This window comes from Glycine max, chromosome 10, assembly GCF_000004515.6.
Source record: "Glycine max cultivar Williams 82 chromosome 10, Glycine_max_v4.0, whole genome shotgun sequence".
NCBI lineage: Eukaryota > Viridiplantae > Streptophyta > Magnoliopsida > Fabales > Fabaceae > Glycine > Glycine max.
Window position 1 is genome coordinate 30,210,615 of NC_038246.2, and position 6,908 is coordinate 30,217,522.

Consider the following 6,908-nt stretch of genomic DNA (forward strand, 5'->3'; position numbering starts at 1 on the left):
TTTATAAAAGTGCCCCACAGGGAGCAATTTGCCCCAATTTGACACATTACCATTTGAAGGTAGGTGGCAACTATCGACAAGCAATGGAATAAAATTGAATTTTTTTTCCAGGTAGGTATTTGATAAAAAAGATGAACTTTTAAGTAGTAATCGAAAAATGATCTATATTTTAGGTATGAAAAAACTTAATTAAGTAAATTTGAAAAATAATTTTTTAGTTAAAATGATATTTATCAAAATAAATAATTTAATTTTAAATAAAATAATAAATTTTATTATTTTATTAAAAAAATAAAAATGATAATCGCAAATTAAAGTTATATTTGTCATTGAATGGAACAACTTTGATGAGAAAACGTTACATTTTATGGTTAATGATTAAAAAATAATTATTGTTGTTAACGGCTGATTAGAATTTCGTGATATTTGCCATTGAATGCAAGAATAAAATCAAACGTGGAGTTACACAGGTGCATGATTAAAAAAATAATTTTCTAAAATGGTTAGAATGTAACATATGGATGTAGGGTGAAATGGTGGAGAAAAATGTCATTTCAATTAAATAATTTAAAATGTTACTTTTTTATTGACTAGATAATTAATATATAAAATTTTCTTTTATATATTTTGTATTTTTATTATAAATAGAAAATCAATCCATATAATCGATCATATTTTATCATTTTCATTATTTTATGATATTGAGATACAATAGCAAGTGCAGAATTATTTCTAGAGAAAAAAATTATGCAAAAAGTTATATATAAATTGTATACAAAGTTATACAAAGTTACCAGTAAGTATTTTTTATATATCAAATTTAATTTTTTTAATTTTAATTTATTACTTTCATAATAATAATAATAATAATAATAATAATAATAATAATAATAATAATAATAATAATAATAATAATAATAATAATAATAATAATAATAATAATATATCTTTATTTTATCATAATATAATCAATAAAAAATATAAAAAAAAGAAAGAGAAAATGTTGATCTTGGTTAATGACTAAATTATTCTTGTAATTGATAGGTATCTCCAATTAAGACAGGTTAAAATTATGATTTTGTTAGCCTAGAGATTTTATATATCGATAGTAGACATTGACAACTACAACTAAAATTATTTGACATAATTTATAGATTAGCCAAATCGCAAGATTCACATGCGCCTTCTTCTATTATAATCGAAAAAAGGGAGGGAAAAAAAAACTCATCTTGCTAACAAAATATTAATATTTTGAAGAAAAAAAAAATACTCTCGGAAACTGGTGTGGTGATTTTCAGTTTACAATTAAAACAAAACTTACTCGATAAAAAAAAATGAGATAGATCTGCTTATGTAGTTCGGTTCATAAAAAAGATTTGTAGAGTTTCTACGCATACAAAAGCTTGCTCTCCACCTCGGCCAATTTTGAAAACACAGAAGCTAAAAAAGAAAAAAAATAATATTATTTCTAGGTTTAATTTATCATTTTAGTCTCTTACCATTTAATTATTATAGTTTAAAATATCACATTTTAGTTTTCCTTCTTACATTTTTTTAACCCTTTTAGTCTTCAACAGTTTGAAATAGCCTAATGCATTTATATTTAAATCCTTTAAAACTGCTACAAAATTAAATCTGTATAATTTTTGTAGCCGTCTTCCATTGTCAGTTTTAGTTTTATAACAATTTTAAAGGATTTTAGACAAAGAGGACCAAAAACATAAAGAATTGTAACTATAAACACTAAAATAAAATATTTAAAATTATAAGAACTAAAAAAAATTGTTATTATAGAGACTAAAAGAATAATTCAATCTTATTTATTTTTACCAAGTTGCAACTTAATAAATAAGGTTTAATTATTTTTGTATATTAAAAATCTTCTAAATCCTCTAAATTGTCAAAAATAGTAATTTAGAGGATTTTTAATTATAAACGAATTAGCAACTTGATAACAAATTTGATACTTTTTGTTTTGTTTTTATATACACAAATTTGACACTTGTACGCATAACGAAACGCAGTATTTACAATATCACTGAGCCTGCTGAATTATACATAGCCAATACCATACTGGTTGTCAGAGACATCTAAAGCTGAGAATTGCTCAAGATAGTGCATTTTCAAAAAGTCAAGAGGCATCAAACGTGTTGGTGAGAGGGATGTTGGGCCCCACTAGGAATCTTCTAAGAAACCAGATAAATTTCAAAAGCTTTTGACTTTGCGTCATAGCATATGAAACAACTTCTTAACATATATCACATTGACACCATCAACACACAATTGTATATACATCTGTTGTCTAATTCCTCTTTTCTACTTGAGAAAGAGTTTAAGTCTTTTGATCTCATATATTTATATGCGCTATTCAATTGTTGCCTAGTTATTCTCAATTGCACCCAAGAAGCAATTCTATTGAAGTATGAAATCAGTGTATTCTTCTCTGTTGCAAGAAGTGGGATGGGGTCTTTGGAAAGGTAAGGTCTTTTTCTCCTCTTTAAATTTTACCTCCGAATATAAATGATAGAAGATGAAATGACGTGACTAACTTTTTCATGTTTTAGCTAGGAAAAGAAGAATGGGTTAATCATGGGTCTAGTTTTGGTTGAGTAGAGTGTAAGTTATTATTAATTTTATGTATCTATCTTCTATTTATATTGATAAAAAAAACAAAAAAATAAATTAAACAAACAATAGTTTTAAGGGAATGATCTTCTAAATGTCATTTAAATTGATCTAAATCAAATATGTTTTCTCTTATTTGATTAGATTTGTGAGTTGTGACTGACATGTTAGTTTTTTTTTTTTTTTTTAAATCAAATGATGCGTTAAGCAAGTGTTAAATTATTAGAAAGTAGGATTGTAGGAGCAACTTATTTTTTAGTGGGAGAAATTGTGTTTGAATTCTTCGTGTAGAATTATCCTAGGCCAACAACAATCATATGTACCACAAACTAGATTAGTCTTTGGGTTTGATATCCATGATCTTTGACTCAGGACAAAAAAAAAACAAAGGCTAGAAAGTAGAAAGAATGCAAACACCTTGACTTATTGCTTGCTACCATCTTCAATCAAGGATGTCTACGCTGTGTAAACATGTGGCTTCAAAATTGAAGTTATTTTCCATTTGATGATGTCAACCCTTCTCTCAAAGTTTAACACTTTGGTTGTCAAAATATAGTTAATATATATAGAAGAGTAGTTTCCTATTGCGAAGGTAGTCCTTTGGCTTTAAAAGTTCTGGATGGAAGTCTTCTCTCAAAAAGTAAAGATACATGGGAATGTGAATTAAGAAAACTTCAAAAGATTCCAAATGTGGAAATTCATAAGGTATTAAGTTATGATGGATTGGATCGTTCCCAACAAGACATATATTCAAAGGAGAAACAAGACGTTGTGTAACAAGTGTCCTGAAAGCTTTAGATTTCTTTCCAACATTTGGGATACAAGTTCTTTTAGATAAAGCTCTCATAACAATGTCATATGGCTTTATGATAGAAATGCATGACTTGATACAGGAAATGGATAGAGAAATCATTCATCAAGAATCTATCAAAGACCCTAAAAGATGAAGTCAATCGTGGAAACATGACGAATGCTTAATGCATGTATTGAAATATAATAGGGTAAATGGGATGTGCAATTATGTATATTTGATATTACTTATATCTTTTTTGAATGTAGCTAGTATGGTAGCCTTTGTTAATTATTATTCTTTTTTTTTTGTTTTTCAAGGAACTAATGTTGTTGAGGGCATAATTTTGGATTTTCATAAAGTAAATGAGAATTTAAACTTGAGCTCTAACTCCCTTGCAAGGATGACTAAACTCAGACTTCTTCGAATCAATGAAACCGACCAATTTAAAGTGTGATTTCTAATGGTCCCTTGTCATTGCCTAATAAATTAAGGTGGCTTCATTGGGATCAATGCTTTCTTAAGTCTTTTCTAACTAACTTTTGTGTTGAACAACTTGTAGTTCTTTGGATGATTGGTTGCAAGCTTAAAAAGCTTTGGGATGGGGTTCAGGTATGCATGTTGCTATACATAATACAATTTTCTTTCAATTTTTTATGGCATGGGCACAAGAGAGAGTCCTAAGCGGTAATTGGTTTCATGTTGCCTCAAGTGAAGCTCATTCCTAAGAGCAAGGGCTACACTTAGGATGTTTTGCTTCTATTTATGCTTAGGTTTCTCTTGTAATTAAGACTCATTAAGAATTTAATGATTTTTTTAGCAATATTATGCATCTTTCTTGTTACAGAATCTTGTGAATTTAAAAGAAATTGGCCTTCAAGGCTCTCAACACCTAATTGAGATCCAAGACTTATCAAAGGTAGAAAAACTTGAAAAAGTAAATCTGTGTATGTTACTCATTGCGTCAGCTCCATCCATCTCTTCCCAAGCTTGTAGATTTATATTTAAGTGCTTTTTTATTGAAAGCCTTACTGTTCATTCAAAATCTCTCTGTGTACTGAAACTCAATGGTTGTTATGCTCTTATGGAATTGTTTGTGATGTCAGAGGAAACAACACAACAAATCTTGTCTTCAGGAGAGTTAGACCTATATAAAAATGTGGAAAGCATGTCTTCAAACATGAAAACGTTTCAATGTTGAGAGAGATATCGTTAGATGATTACGTCAAACTCTTATCTTTGTCGATGCTTCCACCATTCCTAGAAAGGTTGAGTGCTTATAACTGCATTAATCTAAATTTCACTGAACAACTAGTGTTACAACACATGTTACAGAGCCACATACCCTACTTACACCAACAATATCTTAATGATCCTTACTTTCACTACTAGAAAAAACATCTTTAACAACGGTTCTTGGAGAAATTCAACGACGGTTTTGAACCGTCTTTAAAGTCAACATTGTGAAAAGTCTTGATTTTTCAAGATGGTTCCCAAAAACTATCTTAAAAAAGTACAATTTCTAAGACGATTTTTAGAAGAATTGTCTTAGAATATTTTATTTTAAAAAAATTGAAAATATTGAGAAAAATGTCTTAAAAAGTAAACATTCTAATACGGTTTTTCAGAGAACTGTCTTAGAATGCTTTTTTTGAGAAAAAAAATTTAAAATTTTTTTGGATTCAAAGACAGTTTTCCCATAAATCATTTTAGAAAGTAAATATTCTAAGGCAATTTTTCAGAAAATCGTCTTAGAATGTTTTTTTTAAAAAATAAAAATAAATTAGTTTCCCAAAAACCATCTTAGAGAGTAAAATTTTTAAGACGGTTTTTTAGAAAACCATCTTAGAATATTTTTTTTTTTTAAAAAAATTACAGTGTAGAACATCCACTATATTTTTTAAAATAAAAATATATGTTTCATTAATAAAATAATTATTCCTTATCAATTCCTACACTTAATAATACAAGAACATCCATCCACTGTAACATGTATGTGTTGTTGACCGATAAATAATTCTACTTTAACTGTCATAGAATCCCCTGATAAATAATTCTACTTTAACTGTCATAGAATCCCCTGATAAATAATTCTACTTGAGAGGGATGCGACCTATCATAATAAGAGATTATAAAGATAACAAAAACTAAAATAAAAAGGGTAAATGTCCAAAAAAGCATTTCTTCTCAAGGAAACATGTTTAGCCTCCATTGTTGGTGTCTTAAATTTTCGGAAAGGCAGTGACTAATCTAAAAAATATCCTTGAGCCAATCCTGAATTTAAAGTATCAAATAGCAAGGATACCACAATCTGGACAGAAGCATGAATCAGAAAAATATAGAAATTTAAGTTAGATTTTTTTTAAAAAAAACTTAGACTTATTTTGATTATTTAAACCAAATAAATTTAAAGTTTAGCATGTTTAAAAATTATGAAATTTAACCTTGCCTTATGAAAATTTATTTGTTATGAAGTTTATTTAATGAAACTTACCAATTTGAACTAGAGTTCATTAAGTAAAACATTGACCAATATCTCACTCGTCCACGTACCTTCAATCATCTTTCTAGTGTTTGAAAACAGAAGCTATGCTACACATTGAACAAAAAGTTGACTACTAAGGAAGCAAGCATCTACATGCACGCAAACATTCATTGTCCATTTTTCTAATAATTTAAAATTTTAAAAATAAAGAGAAAACAAAGTAAGTACATAAGTACTTAAGTACCTGGAGATATAATAATGACTCGGTGATTGTGAATAGATGAAGGGACAAGAGATTGTGAGTTCGAATTTACCAACTAATATTTCTAATAAAATTAGAAAATTAACATTTATCCATAAAAAAATACGAAATGTGCAAGTACCTGTTTGGCAGTGAAGATGCCAATGTCATAAACCCGATAGTATATTTCATTTTGTCGGATTCTCCTAATAAAAGAGCTTAAAAAATATTATGTAAAGGGAGGAAAAAATTATAAAGAAACCCAACAATATATTTCATTTACTATAAAGTATATGTTAGTAGAAATTATGAATATTTATATTTAAAACTAAGACAAAAGTGAAAAAATGACTAAAGCTATGAGTACAAAGATTAAGTACAATTAAAAATACAATTTCTCATAATTGTCACTAATTGAATGTCAAAGACAAATAAATAGATAGTCTTCTCATAATTGCCACCTTCCATGTTGGTGATGTCTGCTACCAAGTAAATATAAATTTCATTTTTAGATATAAAAAATATTAGTATATTTCTAATCAAATTGTAATGATACACTGAGTGGTTGTTGGCCTATGAGACCTTGTTACTCCTTTGTACATGGAAGCCCCTCTTGAGAATCCATTGAATTTCAACCAGAATTTTAAAAACTAAAATAGATAGATATGTTTGACCGAAAAAAATGCACAAGAGAGTTGACAAAAGAAAAAAGATTGATAATATAGTCCATTTCTTAATACCTTATCTTCCTTTCCTGCTTTGCCCCT